General features: G+C 38.0%; 1 long non-coding RNA gene across 1 annotated transcript in view; it reads left to right on the forward strand.

The window, feature by feature from the left end:
* The window catches only part of LOC107318712, a 119744-nt gene that overhangs the window by 87923 nt on the left and 9799 nt on the right, over positions 1 to 22022 (forward strand). The window contains exon 4 of the long non-coding RNA XR_001557453.2: positions 21757 to 21848. This is a non-coding gene — a long non-coding RNA (uncharacterized LOC107318712). The remainder of the gene's footprint in view (positions 1 to 21756; positions 21849 to 22022) is intronic.

Raw genomic sequence — 22022 nt, forward strand, 5'->3', positions numbered from 1 at the left:
AAAAGCTGAATGAGGCACTTTCAAGGTACTTTCAAGTAACTTGAAGTGTTTGAAAGACTTGAGTTTCTGTGTTATCTGAACACCACTGACAGGAAAAAGGGGGAAAAAAGGAAGAGTTGTTAAATTTTTTCCTACAAATGAATCAAAATGCTGGAATTCACATATTTTAGTTTTTCTGTGTTATGGTGAATGTTTGAGAATAGGTATACATGCACTGCCAGGGAAGAACAAGCAGGGGGATGAAGTTCCAGAAGCTGAAGCAACAATAATACCCTATGAAACCCACCTTGCTTCTGCCCTTAAACCAGTCCCCCAAAAGTGATCCTTCTCAGCTCTTGCAGCCTTCACAAGCTCTACAAGTATGTGCTGAACAGTAAAATGAAGCTGCCCAACAAGTACGCAGCCCACCCACCACAACAAAGCCTTTGGGTTCCTGAAGGCATGGTTTATGGGGGCTCAGTTAACTTGCTAATTACAGAGCCACAAAATCAGTTTAGAACAGTCTATAACTTAAAGATCTATGAATATTAAAACAACAGGGGAGAAAAAAAAGTAGGGAATTTTAAAGGCATTTTTAAGAAATAAAAAATGAAGAAAACAGTCCCAAGCTTGCACAAAGCTGTACATCAAACCGATGTATGTGCATTAATTTGGGCTTGAGTGGTACCTCTCCTGTTGCTTAGTTTCTGAGCTGAGATCTTGTCCCTCTGTATTTTAAAGTCTTTGGTCTCAAAGCTCTTGCTCAGCATTTGAATCAATCCAGTTGCTGTTGCAGTTGCACATGTTGTTTCCAGCAAGTTTCTAGCTGGTTTTGAATCCCAGAGCAGATGTCCCTTTCCTCTAATAGGACATTTTGATTTTCAGTGGTCATAGCAACAAAATGCCCTTGTTGGCCTTCATGAAGAAAACCTCAATAGGAAAAGCATTTTAATTAAGAAAATATACTAATTAGCTACCACCTGAAGTGACAATAAGAATTTCACTTCATTATCGAGGCTGGGTGTGTTTGGAGAAACTCACCTGGCAACAAGGGGACTCATTTTCAGGCTATTTCCAATATTTCTCATCCTGCAGGGAGAAAGCAATCTTAATTAAAACTTGTGAAAAGCAGTGAATTTCTAGCTGGTAATTTACAGAAGTTTGAATAAGTCAAAAGAGGAAAAGGCACCTTTTGGCAAGTGGTGCATATAGATGTCTACCAGCAAACCCGCACTTAGCAACAGGATCTTTTTATAAACCTGAGAGAGGCTGCTGTGCTGCTGGAACCATGGGGTTCTTCTGAGATGAAAGGCTGGGGTCGGCAGTGTTTGTGAGTATGTGCCCCCTGACCCAGACAGTGCCTTAAAACCTTCCATCCCATACAGTTTATAATATGTACTATTTGTGTGCCTGTCAGCAATAATCCATCCTGTTAGTAACCAGAGCTGCATGGTCCTATATGCATTCTGTACCCCAGTCTCAGGGCTATTTTGCCTAAATCCACTATCTTTCTGCCTTTGCCTGCAGCCACTTTTTTTTCCCCCCAGACATTTTCAGAGTTGCTTGATAGACAAAGAGAAAAACAAAGGTTTGTTTTCAGTATTTAGTGCTTGATTCGTGGGCCCTGGTCTTTCAATCCCTTGCACTGGCACATACAAGCACAGCTCAGACACACTATTCAACCATCCTGCCGACAATGAGATCACAGTGTGGTGTGATCTCATTCTGAGTGATTCTTTCATGTCAATAACTCCATTTGGTGCTTGCCCCTAAATCAGCTTGATTTTTTTCACTTGTGCACTTTTCAATAATCTGTGTTTGTGGGATTTTCCTTCTTCCCTCTTTTTTTTCTTAATTAGAAAGGCTTGGTCTTCCTTCCCAGTCAAACAAGCCCATTCAGGTACATGATGGAGGATTTATGGTCCAAAGCTACCATGTTTTGACAAGCCTAACTGCTGGATTAGAAGCATTGGCAGCCTTTTCAAGGAGGCTTGCTAAGAAGCCTGATTAAAAACTTGTACTGTATTGTTGATGCTGGATTAAGGGAGGGTCTTTGATTACTGATTTCCATATGAAGATAATGAGGGAAATACCAGTAAGAGCTGCTACTCAGGTAGGTGATAAAGTGGGCGTTTAGTTGAAGATTTTGGAACTGAGAAAACTGGATTATTTTTTTTTTTTGGTTGTCCTCCTCTATTCTGCTTTTGTGAGGCCTCATCTAGAGTATTGTGGCCAGGCGGGGAGGCTTCAGCACAAGAAGGATGTGGAGCTGTTAAGAGAGGAGGGTCCAGAGGCGGGCCACCTAGATAATCAGAGGGCTGGAGTGCCTTTCTTATGAAGAAAGGTTGTGGGAGTTTGGCTTGTTTAGCTTTGAGAAGAGAAAGCTCATTGTGGCCTTTCTGTACTTCAGGGGAGCTCACAAGCAAGAGGGGGACTCATTTTACAGTTCAGTAGTGATAGGACAAGTGGCAGTGGCTTTAAACTAAAACCTGGAGGTTTAGGTTAGGTGTTAGGTACTTCTCAGAGGTCATTGTAGGCTCTCATCCTTCTCTAGAGATACAGTGTTGTCTGCTGCAGCCTATCTCCCTCTCAACTGAGAAATAGGACTTCAGTCTAACTGTGATCCTGGAGTTGCCTGTACCCCATTGTATAAAAAACATAGTAGCAGTGTCAACCTGCAGCTTTTACAGGATGCAGAGCGGCCAGGCAGCTATGCCTATTTACAGCCCATCTTATTCTAAGGTACTCCATCAGCATGAGCTCTTCAGATGGTTTTGCATAATCACGATGATATTTACTGCGATATCCTTCACATGTAACTTGAAGCATTCACAACTGAAATGCCTTGAAGTGATGCATTCCAGTGATTCTTGGAAGAGCAGACTCTGTACTTGGCTAAGTAGGCAAGTGCTGTGGTGCTTTCATTCCTTCCAAAGATGTTGTTATATAGACCCCCAACACTTAACAAGAATGAATAATAATTTTGCATAATTGCTTAAGTATTATTGATGGGGCTGGATGGAGGATACACAGTGCCCTTAATCAGCTTTCTGCATTTAACAGGTAATTGAAATCTTTCATGGGCATAAAATACAAGGCTGGATTGAAGGGGAAAAAAAAAAAAAAAAAAAAAAAAAAGAGTCTCCTCATGAATAATTTTGTTTCTTTGAGAATGATACAGTTTTGCTGGAAGCTCGTGTTGCAAGCTTGGATATTAGAACAAGCTGTATGAAAAATCTCCCTGCTCTTAACCTTATTTCTTCTCCCTATTTCCATACCTAAGCATAAACCTATATGAAGACAATTTTTCATTATTTTGAGTGAAGCAAGGCTGCTGGTGAGGGTTAATATCTTTTGTTTCTGTAACTGATATGGTTGGGGGAAAATAGATGCTTAAACCTACAATTCCAGAGATTACTAGAGATGGGCTTGGGTTTCTGAAAACTTGTCTGTTTTCTTCTAATTAAGTCATTTGGTCTGATGAAAAGATATTAAAACTGTCTACGTACCGGCCATGTTTATATCCTTAGAAGATAACAACAATTATTTTAACATATCATGATTGTATATAGATTATATATTCTAGAAATATCATACTGAGTTTCCTTGTAGATGCTTTCTTACTCTCTTTCAGTGGGAAGGCAACTCTATGTGCTATCTGGATTCTTAGCAAACTTTAGCCAGTGTCCAGACTGTTTTCTGTATCTGTGCAGATTTTCAGGATTTAAATTTAACCATCTATTCAGAAAGAATGGATGGAAAGGATGGAAAGCTGGGGTAACCAATGATTCTGGTTTGTAGGGAGGAGTGGTGTCATTATTGAACCTGTCTTTCCATCTGCTCTCCTGTACTATATATTGCCTCCCTCATGTACATCCCACCTTGGAGATCCCAATTGGATTTATTATTATTTCCCCACGCTGTGCTATCCCCCAGCAAACAAAAACACTTGAAAGAAAAAGAGCAGAGGGCAAATTATGAGATTTTTGTTTCAGGATAAATTAAATATTGAACATTATCAAAATGTTTTACTGGACTGAAAATAATCCTGTCAAGCTGAACTTTTAAAACTGCATTCAGTACTAAGACATCCTAATAATAACATTTCAATTCCGTAACACCTGAAATATTTTAATTGCTATTTAAATATTTGAAGTCCAAACTTAATGAAAATTTTCAATGATTTTTCAGTGTGTGTCATGATAAACCCTTGGAAGTTTTCAGATTCTCTTTGGTTATTTTATGGTGCAAAATATTTATGCAAGAGCGTAAGTTAGTCTTTCCATGAGAACTCTGCCCATGTCTGTCTCTAATGCAGTGTCCTTCTGGCTCCAATGTTGTTGCAGCATGTGCTAATACCATGCACTGGGCATCTAAGAGTTTCAGTAAATCCAGTTTAAAGCCTGGAGAATACTGAAATTTTATGGATTGATATTTATATCCTTTTTCACTCAGCAGATTATGGTGCTTGGCTATATTTTGTTTAATCAGTTTTTGATTTTGACTCAGTCTTGTTTCTGTTCAGTGAAATTGTAAGCGTTCTTATGGCCCAAAACATTCCAGATATACAGAATGTAAAAAATGCAATGGTAAACTTCAAGTATGAAACAAAGCAGATATTTAATTTTACCTTATTCCGGTATACTCTTCCTTCCTTGCATGAGGTGTACTGACGGTGTCTGCTGCATGGTGACTGCTTGTATTTATTTGGTGACTCAGCAACGTGGTGATTCAGTTCAGTCACTGTTAATCCACTGATTTTACCAAATGCATTCCCATTATGACCTTTGCTTGCATCACTTAATTTCAGTGTAGTAGAAGTTTATGGTAGAGAACTGTAGCGTTATATTAGATCTTGAGTATTCTCCTTCAGCTCTTAAAGACTAAAGAATAGACAGAACCAGTTATTCTTACAACATAGCAGCTTGAATGAAAACCTCAAGTATCTAAATAGATGAGGCAAGGAGAGCCATTTGGATATAGAAACTATTGTAACAGGATTATGAGTTCAGTGACTTGCTGTCCAAATAAATGTGGTAAAAAATGCCTTTAGTGGCCCCAGAGCTAAACCAGAAATGCTAAGGCTGTAATGAGTTTATGAAGATTTTGCAGAGATGTAAATCAGGTTTACAAAACTTATTTCCAATTGTAATTACTTCATAAAAACAAATGATACAGTACTGAAACCAGGCAACAATGCCAAACTAACAAGGAAGAATAAAGCATGTAAAAGAGAATGACACATAAGAGATAAGTAGTCATAATTTGTCTGTGGGATTTGTTTCATGATTCTATAACATATTTATCAAGAAAAAACGGGGATTTCAAAGCAACTGTTCTGGGCACTCCTCCAGTGTTAAGTGCAGCTGTTGATGCCTTGAAGTCAGTTACCTTTTTTGTGTTTGTTCTCTAATCCTTTATTATTTGTAGGTGCCATAAAACAATATTCATCATGTGTTTAAAGTTTGTATAAGGTAGTTCTATGAACTCAGCAATACTGAAGGTGAGAAGAGTAGCAATGTGCGAATTTATAGCCTTTCAGTGCTTTTAAATGTCCAAGTTTTTTTTAATTTTTATACCACTAGTTTTATGTTTTCCCTTTCCTTCCGGTACGTGCTACTGTAGGAATTAATTCATTAAAATATACGTTGAGCCAGTGTGAATCTATTATGCTGTAAGTCTTTTAAAATTAATATTGCAAACATAGATTCATCTCTGTCACTTTAAGGGTACGAGTACCTTTGTCCATTTGACACTGGTTTGTCTGCTGCTGGATCCTCACTTTGAGAATTTCAGTAGAAGATCAATTATTAACAGGGGGCAGATATGATCCTTAGCTGCACAGAGTTTCAGTGAAGAATGCCCACAGTCATCATGGCTTTCAATTTAGTATTATGAGCTTTGTGTAGCTTGAGTAAAAGCCCACGTCATTCACGTTATTTTTAAGCATTAATCTCAGAAATTTGCATTAGATTTATTGCCTGAGATGGATGTAAAAGTTGCTTAGATAGTTTCCTGTGAGCCCATACTACATAAATAGGATTTATCAGCCAACAAAATTTCAGGTGCCTCTTAGATGACTTGTCTGTATTGCAGAGGTACTTCTTCCTTCAGTAGTTACAGCAGGGTTTCCAGAAATGCCCTATCCAACCTTCTATATAGCATCATGCAGGGCTGGTAAACTGAATGATGCCCATGACAAAAGCTCTCTGTTTAGTTTCCTGCTGCCTCTAGTTCTGTAGAAGCAGAGAGAAATTGGGAAAAGTCAACTGAATTATGCCTGCTTGGTACAGGAAAAGAGAAAAAATATACTGACAAAAGGACAAGAGACACCAATGGAATGTGAGCAGCAATATGGTTGTCCAAGAAAAGAGGCAATACAGGCATAAAACAAACAACAACAACAAAACTGATATTGAGAGAAAGTAAAGATGGCCATTAACAGGGAAACATGCAAGAGAAACAAGAGGGACAACAGGGTAATACCTGCAAAAACTTACTTGTCTGCATCTTAACTGCTGTTGTTAGGATGCAGAGTGGGCCTAATTCTACTGGTTATTTCCATCAAAATTCATAGAAGACTCAGATGAACCAAGATATATTGTCCTTATAGAGGCAAAGAATAAATCCAAGTGACTTGCCTGTGATGTATAAGAGACAGATATTGGCCATATCTGCCATTTTTTTCAGATCCAAATCCCTTTTTCATCCTTCAAAGATGTGTGTGATGACAGCTTTGGCCATAATTGGTCCCATTGTCTTTGCATTTAAATCAAGGATATAACTTTGGATGGAAATAACATGCAATATAGACACAATCAATCTTATTCTATAAAATCTCAAGCATCCAGTTTGTTCACAGTTGTATGCTGTTAGTTTTCTGATTCTGCGTTTAAGGGAGGGTTGGGGTTTAATTTTCATAGGGCTTACAAGCAGTTAAATGCCTTCTAAAAATCTATGTGCTGAGCCACACAGTGGCTCATGGCAGTGACTGACACTGACCCAGGATATATAGTTGTCTTTCATTCCCAATGAAAACTTGGCGATATCTCATTACTTTAGGCTCTGCTAGATAAGATGATATCTAGGTTGCATACTTGCAAGATGCTTTTTTCTTCTCTCTCTCTCTCTCTCTTACAATTAGACTAGATAAGACTAGGTATGTTGTAAAATACTGAATATATATAGCTTACCTGCCATCTAGAGCGTTATTTGGCCGCATATTCAACTTCGAAAATAAGCCGTTGTTGTCAGTAGTAATAAGGTTGTTGCCCATATATAGATTTTTACAGTTGAAACTGGCTTATGTCTTTTGGATGGATGAGTATTAGGGAGTACTCTAATCATTTAACCAACCAGCTTAGTCCTTTCCTACCCTCAGAAATTCCAGAAACAAAATGTCCATAAAATACAAGTCTAAGAAATGTCATTGCAGCACTGGACTAGTATAAACTGCTTGATGCAGCAATGTCAGTCTCAGAATGAGTGATTGCTCTGTTGACAAGTGTTTTCATGACTGATAAAAATAGATGGTGGTGGCTGAAGCGCCTGCATAGTGGTGAGCTGATCAAGTACTTACATGTCAGCCCAAGTCTGGTGTATATCAAAGAATCAGTAATGATATTGCTAGGTAAAATATTACAGTAGCAGTCAACATTTGCAGACTGGTTAAATCTACCGGAAATTATACCAGTTTTACGACAGTTCTCATTAAAAACTGGTTTCTACTATTTACCTGCAATGAACGTTAATGTGGGTGTAAATACACAGCCAACTAGCACATAATGGAATGCAATCAGATCAGATGTTGTGGGGAGAGCAATGCTGCTACCTGTCCTCTATCTGTAGGATGGCATTAAATTAGATTCATCTTTTGAAGCTATAACTATAAATCCATCAGTTTTCCTGAACAGTAGTTTCATTTAAAGTAATAAGTTTTGAAACCCTCGCTATCAGTTTGCCCAACTGCTTGGTGGCATGAGTTGTGCTCATGCAGCAGAAAGTGTTTTTGTGATCTGAGAATTCAGAAACACAGAGACTATAGATTCTGCTTATGCTCTAGGTTTAAAACAGGTATAATCCAACTAATTCATATGAATCAAATTCTAATCTCAATCTGGAGTTAAACTCCAGTTAAACTGGAGATACTCAGCAAAGGTAGGTGAGTAATTGCTGGTGTAACTGGAGAACTCAGCCATCTGTGGAACTGTTAAGGAAAGCACGGGAGTGATTACAGTCAGATTCAGTGTTGAATGCTTTGTTCAGCTAAACTCATCCCAGAGTTCCTGTGCACACTACTGAGGTCCTAGGAGCAGGGATAGTACCCACCACGCCAATCTTAGATCTGAATTTCTTTGATTTTGCTGGCAGATGTCACGATGACATCATTAAATCTGAAAATAGATTTTATTGTGTGCATGTATGTTAGTTTCCTGTAGCACTGTAGTACATTATCTATAACATTCCAGATGTGGAGTGACTTATCTATTTTCTGTAGAGACGGTTTCATGAATTTTAATGATTAGTCTTTGTTATGACATGAACTTTGTCTTCATTATTCTGATCTATTGTTTGAAACTTCACCTAATCCATTTATGTTTTCAATTTGCTCTGAGCTATTTTTCAACAACTCAGGTCAAGACCTAATTTCTGAAGCAATCTTCAGTATCTTTTATTGTTCACCGGCAACTTGTACATGGATAAAGAATTTATAAGAAAAATTAATTTTATTCTTTTAATAGTATCACTTCTCTTTACATCCCATTTGCAGGTCTTTGGGCTTGTTTGTTTGTTGTTGTTTAGTATGATAATTGGAAAAAAATAGATGATTAAAAATGGATGCTTTACCTTCCAAATTGGCAAATTCATTTCAACTACCTCCTTTTTCATGTTGCACTTCATGACAACACAGTATTTCAGACTTGTAAAGATGAAAGTCTCATACAAATTGTTGCAATAGTGACTATTGGAGTTGTAATATAGCACTATTGTTTGCATTCAAGCCTAAGTATCCTGCCAAAAATACTCATACTGGCAAATATCTGTGTGAACTGTTTCTCCAATTCATCTATTCGTAAATTTATTTTTTTTAAATATATATTTAGATGTATGTGTACACATGTGCACATATGCCTATATGTATGTACTTGTATCTCTCCAAAGGACTTTCAGGTTGGATATTAGGAAAAATGTCTTCTCCTAAAGAGTGATCAGGCACTGCAATGAGCTGCCCAGGGCAGTGGTTGAGTTACCATCCCTGGAGACATTCAAGAAATATTTAGATGTTGTAGAAAGGGACTAAGGTAGGCAAAGCAAAGAGGAAGCTGCTCCTGCATACAGACAGGAGTATAATAATGCCTTGGGATCAATGACATTGGGTGTGACAGTAGGGAGATTCCTCATCATCCTCTATCTTCTCAAGCTCCAGGAGACTTTATATGTTCATGACTTTATAGAATCCAAATTAAGTTTAGCACTGTGTGGAGCTGCAGCTTTTTTCTCTTTCTGAGGTCTTGTTACCCAGCACACTCCTAATTTCAGGTGGTCCTCTCTTCCATCCCTTGCAGATCTCACAGGGCATGTGTTTCAAGCAGTGCTCTGAGGCTGATACCTTCTAAAAACTGTAGTGCAAAGGAGTGGGTTACCAGCACAGCATTTATGCAGGTTACAATAAAAATTCCATCTTGGGATTTCTCTGAGAATACACCAGGGAATGCAGGGGATGTTTGCTGAGACAATGTGTAATTACTTTTCTTGTTCTGCCAGAAGAGCTTTAAAAGGCCACATGAATTTTGCTTTAACACTTGCCCCTCTCTTTTCACTCTTGCTGCCTGTGACTCACTTGGACTGCTTTGGAAATGTCTCTGTGCTCAGTTGATGTGACCCCAATTACTCCTTGATGTTTTGTTTCCCTTTTCTTTCCCTCCTTAAATGCCATTGGATTTTCTTCTTTACATTTCCATTATGACTAAGAGATATGACCCCTGCCCTTCCCACTAACACAGTACATGAATCTTCAATCTACCATCCAATAAGAAATATTTTTAGTGGTATAGAACTATTCTGTACCTTGTTGTTTAACTACTCTGTTAATAGAACTGAGTGTAGAAGGTTAAAAATAGATCTGCCACTTATCATAACAAAAGTTTCATTTTAGATGGAAAAGTAGTTTCGTTGATTCTGCTCTTTTCATACTGGAGTCTTGTAATTATGTACATACCTAAATTAATGTAGTTAAAGACTCTTTTGAAGAGTAATGTGTTTCCCACGTGTTCCTTGCCATGTCATTCAGATTTGAAAGTTCTTCACCAGAGAGAATGAATGTCTTGTTCATATCATTGATCATTTCTTGACTGATTATCTAAATGGTTGATTAAATAATTTTAATAGTATAATTGTGTTCATCCAGCCAAACAGCTATGATTTCTGTCTAATCCATGTGACCTATACCAGGACCTCCATATGCAGAGTTACATAGAATTGCAAAGGCAGTTAGGAAAGCACTGGTCACCTTACCTAAATGTTATGTCTCCAAATTATTATTCTAAAGACAAACATTTATGTTTCAAAATCGTTGCAAGCTTCTGATAAACAGTAATCTATGAGATAGCAGGAAAGACCCCAAAAAAGACTGTCAAAGGGCTGTTCCCTCAGCAGTCACAACCTAATTAAGGATTTTCTTATTTCCAGCTCATTCTGATATCTTACATATTAAAATAAATAAATAAATAAATAAAATCAGCCTGGCAGAAACAGCAACCAGCACTTTTGATTCTGTGTTACCTGTTTTTAAGACCACTCAGCTGGCTGAATTCCTTGTAAAGCTTTGCTGGTAGTCTTTATGCATAGCATGAAAACTGCTGTATCTCCAGTGGCCTGTGAGAGTACTTGAATGTCCTGTTCTGTTCCCAGTAGAGCTTTTCCTATTGCTTGCTCATCTACTTAATTCTAGAGAGGCAAATCCTATTCTCTTACTCCTGAACTGTATAATGACCAAAATAGATTATAGCATGTGCATGGAAAAATAGATGTTCTACAATTCTTTCTTCTCCCGAATCCTTTTGTAATTGATTTTCCTCTAGTCTTTTCTCTCTGTTTTACAGTCTGATTTGTTTGGTGTTACTTATTCTTTGCCCCTTTTTTCCTGTTTATTTCCTGGCAATCTCTTCCAAATGTAACTTAATCCAAATGCCATTTACTTAAAAAGAAAACCTCCTCACCCTCAGATTTCCTGGGCTTTTTAATATTAGTTCAAATGAACTCAAACAGGCCTAACAAGAAATATTTTGAAGTGGCATGTAAACTTCCTGTGCAGTTTAGCCTGGTGATGGGGACTAAAGTGATGTTTTGAGCCACCTACCCAAAAAACCCAGCCTTGATACCAGTACAGGATACAGCTACACTCAGGGTAAGAGGCAGTTGCAGACACTGCTGCAGTGAAGCGCTGCAAATGAATGGGTCTAAGTCCATTAGTAAATCCATGCTTATTTGTTAGCAGAAGATAAAGAAGGCTTTTATGTACTTAGAATTACATGTGTACATAGCCACCGTGTGTAGCACAGAGGAGATATGTCTGTAGTGTATTGATGGTGCAGTGCATTTTCTTATTTATCTGCTTATTTGGCTGACAGCACAGAGTTAAATAGAAGAGTGGTGTTAGGAGAGGAGAGGGTTGCTGTCAGCAGATGAAACAATGAAAGAGAAGTGACTCCAGGGATAATGCCGTTGTCCTTCAGGTAAATTGTAGGTGAGATGATGTTAGTGTTTGAGCATGATGGTTAATGAAAAGAGTTGCAAAATGCACTACATAGGTTAACATGGAGTATGGAACTTTGTTTATAGAGGCAAACAGAGTAAAAGCTAAATTTCTTAACTATTGTGCTGCTGGTATCTTTCTCAGATCTTACAATCCCAGCTAATTTTTCAAGAAGCATTCCTGTTCCAGCACAAGCATTTGAGGTCACCTGTCTATGGCAACATCAATCTGTATTCACCAAGAAATACCTGATACTGGTCTCTAAAACAGATCTGCTTAATATCACACAAAAAGCTAGAATCAAAAGAGCATCAGGGCATGAAACCCACTTGCAAAGATGAACTATGTTTTGGGATGATAGAGAAGTGAACCATTCAGTGAAGCCCTGGAGCTGAGGCTGGTGGTTCTGTAGCATTTATGTGACAAATGTGCTCTTCTCTAAACTTGGACAGAAGCGGTGGGGCATAGGTCTTTCTGGAAAGCCTTGCAGGCCCTTGCTCCTTAATTGTACATGTATTTGGGCATGTAGTGTGCCTATTTTGAAAGATTATCTTGAGTTCCTAGGTGAGCTTCTAGTCACACACAGTGATTTCACTCTATTAATGCCACATAACAAAGTAGGATGCATACATTTTCAACTAGACAGCAGTCAGGTTGGTGAATCGTGCCACTTGAGATCCTACGAGGGAAAATGGGAAGCTTGTAACAGGAGCACATTGCAGGAAGGGTGGGAGATTGCAGACAAGTAATTGTGCCCAAAAGTATAGTACAGAAGAGATGTGAGGTGTTGAAAAAGCCCACATAGAAATTCCTCATGTCAAAGGAGCACATTGTGAAGGGACTCTGTTGCAGAATCCTCTCGGTCCCTGCAAACAGATGTTGTGTGCACCCACAGAAGCAGCTCACATTGCCATTATGTATACACAAAGGGGACTTTGGAAGCACAATGTCTTATGAAGTTTGTCTCACAGGCACTGCTGTAGTTTTACAGACTTAACAGTTTCTGCTTTTGGGAGTTTTCTTATCAGCTTATATGATCTCATTTGAGTATTTCCAGTGGATTCTCTATTTGCTCACAAGGCTGAGGGAGGAAAGAAGAAAACATTTATGTTTCACACACACTGGTATGTAGATAAAGCCCCATGTTCTTCAATCAGATTTTTAAAATTGGAATTTTGCTGCTGTGCAGTTTAGCCTCAGGCTGGTAATTTGGCGCTTGTTTCAGTCACTTGGGTCCCTAATCAGAAAAAGTACAGAGCTGAAGAAGGAGTTAGGAGGAAAAGGGAGGGAGATCAGGTTTGTACCAAGTAACTACGTCCCCCTGTACTCAAATTCAACTTTAAATATCCTTCCCTCCATACCCCCTGAAGAGAGTAGAAAAGCATAAAATACAACAACACTGACTTTCTGTCCAGCCTCTCAAATATGTTTCAAAGGAAAACGTCTCTTGCCAAATGAAATGGAAGTTCACTTGTGAAGGGTAACATTTATTTTTTTTACTGCTTCCATTGCTACACATATGAATGTACTTGTTCTTTCTGTGCACCTATCTATACAGATGATGTATTAGTAGTATATTCACAGGGGCTTAGAGCAAAAATGAAATAATTTTCTCTTTTTTTATTGGCCATTTTTCAAAACACCAGTGCCACCCCCAAACTGCTTTTCTTAATGTTGTTTGGAATGGGGGTGGATGTCACTAGGCTTTAAGCCTCTTTGTACACTAATAGAGGGCTCCAAGGCTTCCTTTCAGCCTTTAAAAGCTGTCTTGTGAAATAACGTGCTCCTTGGAGCCCAGAATTAAGTGAACAGGGCATCTGTGATGCAAGGAGTGAGGAACACTGTGCCATTGGGTCTCTCACATTGTGATCTTCAGAAAGGAAACTTCTGTATGGGCTACTGCTGTGGCCAGGCAGCTCCTCTGGCCTGTTTTCCCCATTATTTGGCCCTGACTTTCTGATCCTCCCATTTTTAGGAAGCTGTTTCCATGGTGCAGGAGCTGCATCTCTGTGGGTACATACATGTATAAAAAAAATGATACCCCTGTATCTGCTTTAGCGTGGGGGATAATCTGTCTTAATGCCCTCATCAATGCAGTTTTCAGAGAATATGAGTTGCCATAGTAGGTATAGTAAATGGGATTACTGTAATACACTGTTGGAAGCAGATGGCTTTAGAATCATGGCCTGTTGTATTTTTTGTCATATGTGTTTTTTCACTTAGAAACCTGTATTAATTGAAAAGCAATGCTTTTACTCAGCCAGGAGTTACTGACCACTTTGACAAAAAAAAAAAAAAAGAAAAAGAAAAAAGAAGTGCACTCTCCAAAGCTTCAATTACACAGCTGATCAAGAAGGACTAGTACATACAGTGGCATCGTTAGTTAGAGGGAAGAGATAGTTACATTAATCAGAACTTCTGAGGATGCTGATAATGATAATTCTTTCTTAATGTGCTGCTATAACTCTCAATTGTTTCATATTAAGCCGAGAAAACGAGAAGAGTTAGAAGAAGGTACACATTTTAATAGAAGCAATAATTCTGCTTGAAGGGTTGTCTGGATACTGGGCTGGGGAAATGAAACCAATAGATCCCATTTTACTGAATATAGCTGTGCAGGAAGAAAAGGTCATAGACTTGGGCCTAATTCTGCTTTGTTTTGAAGCTGATGCTGGCATTTTTCGATTCATTTTATGGCTTTAAAATGGGGCAGACATAGACATTAAGAATTACTGCCAACTATGAAATATTTTCTTTCCTTTGTTTGTATCATATTCTATAGGCTTATTAGCCACTGTGACTCAGACGCTTTGCACAGTCTTCTGTTATCCTCGTTTATACCAGGTGAAGTTCCAGTTAACAATATTTCTTACTGTCAGGACTTCACCTTTAATTTTTTTCACTGAGGGGCTCTTAGCTGTTATAGACTACTCAGTTATCCAGTATGAACTGCATTCATGCCCAGAAGTCTACTTAGGTGAGTAGTAATAAGTAACCGCTTTTGAATTTTCATGACTTGACCATCACAGGCCAGATTCGCATTTAATCTAGAGCTCCCCTAGATGCTGTGGCATTATAAAGTTCCTTTATCATGGATATAAAATAGACCCAACCTTTTGAAGAATGAGACCACATGTTTTCTCATAGCTCTTTCATTTACCGTAAGCACTTTGCAGTCTGATCCCATTTTCCTTTATATTGTTTCCTTTTGGGAAATCTAAGTGGTGAAATTCTTAACACAGACTTGTGGCTTTGTAGCTTCCAAGCACTTCAGAAGAAAGCGATCACTGCCAAACCTCATTTGCAGTGTCTCTTAGTAAGTACTATGTCAGTGTTGCCAGGATGGTTACATAATATGGACCTCTTTTACTACAGAACAAAGCAGTGACAGGTTCAATAAATTATGCGCTATTGATCAAACTACCTGTTGAGAGAAGAGATGTGGACAGCCTTTAACCAGTGTCCTCTAGTATTCTTAGTATTCTCCCCCTACTTTGATAGGAACTGAGTGCTCAGTTACCATTGATGGAAGGATAAATAAACTGTAAAAACCTTCAGAATGTTTATTTCCATGTAGCAAAAAACTTCTAGATTGCAAAAATTCCTGTTCAGAACATTTGAAGCTATAGGCTCTCATTGTAGTCAACCACTTGAATGGCTATGGCTGTCAACATTTTGCAGTCTGATGCTGAAATTTCTACTCATTGCTGGAGTGACACACTGCATGTACCAACCTGAAAGCTTGAAGATTTATTAACAGGGTTAACATTCTTGTCAGGGTGTATGTAATTCCTTAAGGAAATTCTTTTCCTCTGTTAATTCTGAAGTAGTGCTGTTGCATATCTTTCACCATTTATAAAGCAGTATGGACTAATTGCTTTCTATGAAAAAAGAACTCAGGTTCTGCTGGCTTAAAATCCCTCATTTATTCCTTGAGCTGAATGTTGGGGAAAACTCAGCTCTACCCTAGAAAAGGAATATCTAATCAGTGGGTTAGATATTGCATTTGCAAAGCTTGTCAGTTGGGCTATTGAAAAGGTATTCATTTTATTATTAAAAAATATTACTATGGAATATAAGTGCTGTGTTACTATAGTAACATCTACTACAATGTTATATGCTTGAGTAAACATAAAAAAACAGTAGATATTGTCCAAACTATATTTATTTCCTAAAAACTAAAATTTTTTAAAAAATATATATTTTCCCACATTGTTCCTCCTGCCTTGTTCAAATAGTAATGCTACTTGCCTTCCCAAAGTTGCTAGTGAGCTCTGACTGAAAAACAAATTTACTGCTATTAACTTATCTGTATTTCTGTGGGTAAACAGGACTAGATTCTTCTGGAATATTAAGCTACTCTATTTTATAAGCATAAAAATGAAATGACTATTTGCAAAGGTCAAGTTACAGTATGTGGCAGGGAATATCATGCCAAAAACAATTACAATTACTAGAGTTGTGAAGGAAAGTCACACGCACCACATATTGCTCACAGGTGCTCTGTGTGAAGTTCAATCCAACAAATGTCAGTCCACTCATTTACACTAGGAGAGTGCCAGTCATGTAAAAAGCAACACAAGAACAGATGCTTTATGAGAAACAAAACCCAATACAAATAAACTAAAAACTGATTATAAAAAATTCACACCAAACAAGTTAAAACCCATTAAAACCCATATGAACTGCATTTGAGATTCAGCAAATGTTTTGCCTACATTTGGGATTCTGTGAATGATTTGTAAGGCAAGAGGCAAGAGAAGAAGTGTTCTGTTGTTGTTGTTCCTAAGTCTTCTGAAACCTTGTCGCTGCATCTCTGTGAAGTATTGTTTTTCCACTTTAGTTCATCTGTTTCTCTCTCCGTGGTCTTTGAACTTTGGCTTTCAAAAGGTCAAAAAGTTTGCACAAGAATGATGAAATTCCGGAATGTGGGGGATTTTTGTTTTGTTTCTATTTTTTTGCTAAAATGCTGAGGACCAAAGGTTTGAATTTAGCATGTATTTTGTAAAAACTAGCCCACCTCTGACACTGGGAGAACTATGACTGGCTTTATAATCTGCTTTAAAAGAAAAAAAAAAACAGTAACCACAAAAAAACCCCACAAGCTATGGGGGTTTAGCATGTAATGCAAACATTTTGTGGTGATCTGGTTTTTTTTTTGCTGAAGGTTAAAGCTATTATCATATATATGAGAGAGCCAGGTTCATCAGCTGCCTGTGCTTTCCTTCTCTATTAACAAGTGTTTGCATGTGCCCCAGTTGTAGGTGCAGATACTAGCACAGGTCGAGAGCTACTTGAGTATAAGAGATTGTAAGGTCAGGTAGATGTTTATAACGTCACATCTTTTTAGTTTTGTTTTGGTGTTGTTTCTTTTTAGAAAACTGATGCTCTGCTTCCTGTGAGGAAATCTTAAGATCTCTTAAGAGGCAGTGGATTCTGTTCTGGTGACATTTTCAGTAGTTCAATTTTATGTAAGCCACAACTACTTCTGGATATAGGCACCCTAACCAGATCCAGTTTACATTGCTGCTGGCCAATCCTGGCCTGTGGAGATTTCTGAAACACTGGAATCAAACACAGCTGAGTTGAACAAATATCTAAACGAAAGTTGGATGCAGATTTTATTCTTTGTGTGTGTGTTCTTTTTTTCTTTTAATCCAAAATAAATGTAGGAACTCTAAGGTTCCAAGCATGTACAACTGCAGCCTGAAATTTTATATGCGTCAAGACTACTGCAGAGCAAGCAGCAGTAAAACGCGCCAGATAAATTGTCTCAACTCTGACCATAGAGACCACCCTTTTGGATAAAAAGCTAACTAATGTTCCTTACTCATTTAATCCTCTGCTTTTCTACTGAGAGGGTCAACAAGGGACTCATTCCCACTAGCAGCTAGACTGGAACCACACATTCATTTCACATATGCCACTGAACAGATCAGTGATGATAATGATTTTCAGATGCTATGAACTGGAATTGAATCTGATCCTATGACCAGGAGGTTAAAGGCTCCAAATCCAATTACTGAACCTCAGAGATCTCAAGTCTTTTTCCTAAACATGTCGTCAGCACTGATGGAAACTATAGTGAGGTATTGTACTCAGCCAGGTAGACCAGCAATGTGAGGGCAAGCTGCTAGGATATACACCTTTCAGACAGCACATTTTATCTCTTCTCCCTGTCTAGATGCTTCAGAAAGGGAAGAGAGTAGTTAGGAAAAAAAATATATATACAGTCCTATCTTCAGCTCTGCATACATTAAGTGTTTGAAAATATTGGGTTATTCCTAAGTGGAAAATTGACTACTGAGCATCTCTTATTCTTGGTCTGTCTACATCTGACATTTGTCATTCAAGATTCGTGATTAGCATCTGATTGATGCAACTTCTTGCCAGTTTTCTCTTTGCTGGTGCTGCTGTCTGTCTGAGGGTGACACATACAGGTGGGCAGTGTGGCAAAGCATGTATATACAGGGCAAGAACATGAACAGTTCTGCCTCCAAGTCATCCCTGCTACTCTTCTTCCTCAGTCAAGTAGCTGTGTGATAGTATAGACCCACTTTGTGTGCAAGGAAGACTTCAGCTGCTTTCCAGTTGGCCTCTTGCAGCATGTAGGACTTTTTGTTTCCTTGTGACTTCATGAGAGTACTCTCTGCCAAGTTCTACAGTCTGTCCGCGTCCCTCTGAATGGCAGCATAACATATCTGGCCCAGTTTTGTATCATTTGCAACTTTACTGAGGGTGCACTCTTTCCTATCATCCAGGTGATTAATGCAGATGTTTAACAGCACTGCTTGACCTGTTGACCCCTGGATACATCACTAGGGATTTGCTTCCAGCTGGACTTTACTCAACAGGGCACAATCTTCTGGGTCTGATCATTCATCCAGTTTTCATTTGACTTCAGTGTACACTTTGGAATTTGGAGTGGAACTGGCAATTGCTCATTTACCTCAGAGAGGAAACTATTCAGAATGCAAATAGATTTTCCTTTCTTTTTCTTTCTTTATTTTTTATTTTTTTTTAAATTTTTTTATTATTTTTCAGAGAGTGGTCTTTCTTTAACACGATGACCTCTCCGTAAAACATAAAAATATCAAAACAGTATATAGTGAATATCTGAATTCTGCTGAGAGATATCTAGTAAATGAGACTGTATTGGTTTGATCACATTCTCTTTGGTGAGAGATATAACATAAATATCAATAATGAATTTTAGTTACTGCCATAAATAGCATTCAATTATGTTTTAGAAAATAATGTTAAACTCTGTGCTCATAAGAACAGTTTGTGTTTATTTGCGATATAACTCACTATTACTCTGATTGAATTAAGGTAAAGGTCTGTTCCTCATTGGGTGAAAGTAATTTGGCCAATTTATAATCTGGAAAAATTTCCAATAGCTATTACTTTCATGAAAAGAATGGACAAACAAATCTAGAAAGACATAATACAAGTAAAAAAAGAGTGAAGGCCACAGAAGAGATAAAAGGGCAGTATTAAAACACTTGTTAGCTACAGAGGCTGTTGTTTTTTTTTTCCTCCCTAAAAAACAGGATGTTTCATGCCCAAGTCTTCCCAGAAATGAGCTTATCTACTGGATAAGCTCTATTCCTTTGGAAGAGTTTATTTCAATTGGCAATGGACAGCCTAATTTGCCAAATGAATCCTATGAGTGTTAAATAGTAAATACTGCTTTATTTCCTGCATTCCATCACAACTGAGAGCTGCATGGAACGCTGGTAACTGGAATATCAAAGAATAACAGTTGTGGATGTAATGTTAAATTCATTCCAACATATAACTTTTATCTTTGTACAAGTCTCAAGCATGATGCTATGATCAAAACTTCCCTGTTGATACCATTCTTCATACACGTTTCTTCACTTTGTGTACTTTTATCTACAAGTGTGAAGACCAAGGCAGGCTCAGTCTGAGGAGTCTAGCACAGGCTCTCACGCTGCAGCAAAACTGCAAGTGCTTGTCAGAACTCTACATGCTGCTTGTCAGAATGGAGTGCAGCCTTATATTGTAAAACAATTACAGTAAATACATCTGAACTAAGCTAATGCAATTGAGGATCTTTAGTGATGGCTGTTTGTAGTAAATGTTGCATATAGAATAATCGATTCTTAATTTACTTTGTTTAGAAAAATAGAATTCTGTCTTTTGAAAGTGCTATTCTTCAGACAACCTGGATGATAAAGCTTGAATCTATATTAATTATTTCTTAGGCAAAACTGGGACTAGATATCATTTTGCATTAAAAAAAATAATAAATTTCATATACTTATATGCATGTGCATATGTACATTGGATCAGAATTTAAAGAAAACACTGAAGAAAAAAGAACAATAAGTTTTAAAGAGCTAAATGAAGGTAGAGGATTGAATGGGAGGTGAACGTGTCTGGGCTTGGTTTCTTGTTTTGAGATTTTAATGTTAGATACAGCATACAGACTCCTGGGGATTATAAAAAATTGAATTTTTGTGATGAAGGATTTTATGGCATTTCTGAAGTATGAAATCTTCTCAACCATTGCTGCAAGCTCAGGCAAGCTTAACATCACCTCCTCAGCATGATTGGCTATTTCATTATGCAATAGAGAAGCAGTGGAATTTACTTAAGATTTAAAAAGAAAGCTTCATATGCAGGGGGCAATTTACTAGCCTTCAAATATCTCTATAGAAAAGATTTATATCTGTATACGAAAATATAGGCACATTTTCTCTATTACCGTTTCTAACTCTTCATTTATACACAACAAATCTCATGAGAAATATGTGCAGGACTTCATTCTGTACACAGTAGGTTAGTATTATACTTTTTGCCCATGAGAAAAAGTAAAATGTATGCTATTGCCTTCAAAAAGAATTATGCTGAATTCCCAAATTCTGTGTTCTGGCATATGTTGTTGCAAAAATCGGGGGGGGGGGGGGGAGTATATTGTATGTATTTGATGTCTTCTCTCTAATATGTAAACTTAAAAAAGCTTAAATTGTGCAAATATTCAAATTTTTGTCAGCTAGTGCTTGTCATCATTTAATTTGCATGTGGTGGGGTAGTCTCCATCGTCTAGGCAAGTTTTAATGTGTTAACAAGCCATTCTTGAATTCCACTAGATCTTATGGCTTATGCTGTGTCTGGATCACTTCCAAACCTCATTTGACTAACTAGTATCTGTCTACAGTTATAGGGAGCAGAAATGGTAGAGCCTTGCAGTTTCTCTAACTTGTATTAGATGCATGATTGCCTATTGACATTTTTGAGACTCCTCCCTTGGAGATTTTCAGCATCTGCACATGGTCCTGGTAAACCTGTTCTGGGTTTACACCCTGTTTGAGCAGGGTGTTGAACTGGGTGACCTCCACAGGTCCCTTCACACTTCAACCATTGTGATCCTGAGAAAGATAACCACTGCTGACCAATCCCAAGTGCATGTATTTGAAAGTCAAAGATGTGAATGTTTGCCCTGTTTGATAAAACAGATGCAGATGACCTGAGCTGAAAACCAGGATGGCTTAAATTGTCACAGATGCTCTGGGCTCTTTCTGGCAGTGCCAGATCGCTGGTGGGAGACAGGTTTCACCTGCAGGCATGGCTTTTAGAGACACTGAATCCATGTACTTATTCCTCTGAACTAAAGATGGGTACAGATGTAAAGTTTGGAACCAAGATTATGAAAGCCTTTTTTTGTTTATGTAGGCAAGTTATTTTAGATATATATTTTTAATGTTAAATCTTGCACAGGGTGATGAAAAAGGCTGCATAATTAATACAGAAGACTCACTGAGAAATTAACCTGTACTACTTTTTTTCTCCCTTCTTTTGTACATCTGGCTGATGAAAAGGATTTCTTTTACTCTGTGTGAAGTAATGAAGTATGCAGGTTTTAAGGACGTTAATTAAAACCAGTGTTTTGATTCTTTTGCACAGGCTACTTAATCAATTAGCTGTATTTGCAAAGCACTTTTCAGGACTAATTACTGCCAAATAATAAGTGGTTTTCTTTTATTAACTTTCAGAAGCAGGGGATGCCAAGAGAAGAGGAACCTCATGTGAGACCTCAGCGGGAAGCTTCTCTCCTCCCTCATTCTGATTCAACAAGAGCAAGCAGGTCAGTCCTGACACAGCAGCAGGTTTCGTGTAAAGCACGGCAGTTCCACTTGTAATAACTCTTGAGCTCTGCATGTGGAGGTGTGTTCTCTTTCTCTATATAGACTTGGGTTTTTGGTGATTTAGGTGAGACAGTCTGTTCATACTCATGGGAGCATAGAATTTGGATTCATAA

Source organism: Coturnix japonica, chromosome 10 (genome assembly GCF_001577835.2).
Source record: "Coturnix japonica isolate 7356 chromosome 10, Coturnix japonica 2.1, whole genome shotgun sequence".
In the NCBI taxonomy this organism is placed as follows: domain Eukaryota; kingdom Metazoa; phylum Chordata; class Aves; order Galliformes; family Phasianidae; genus Coturnix; species Coturnix japonica.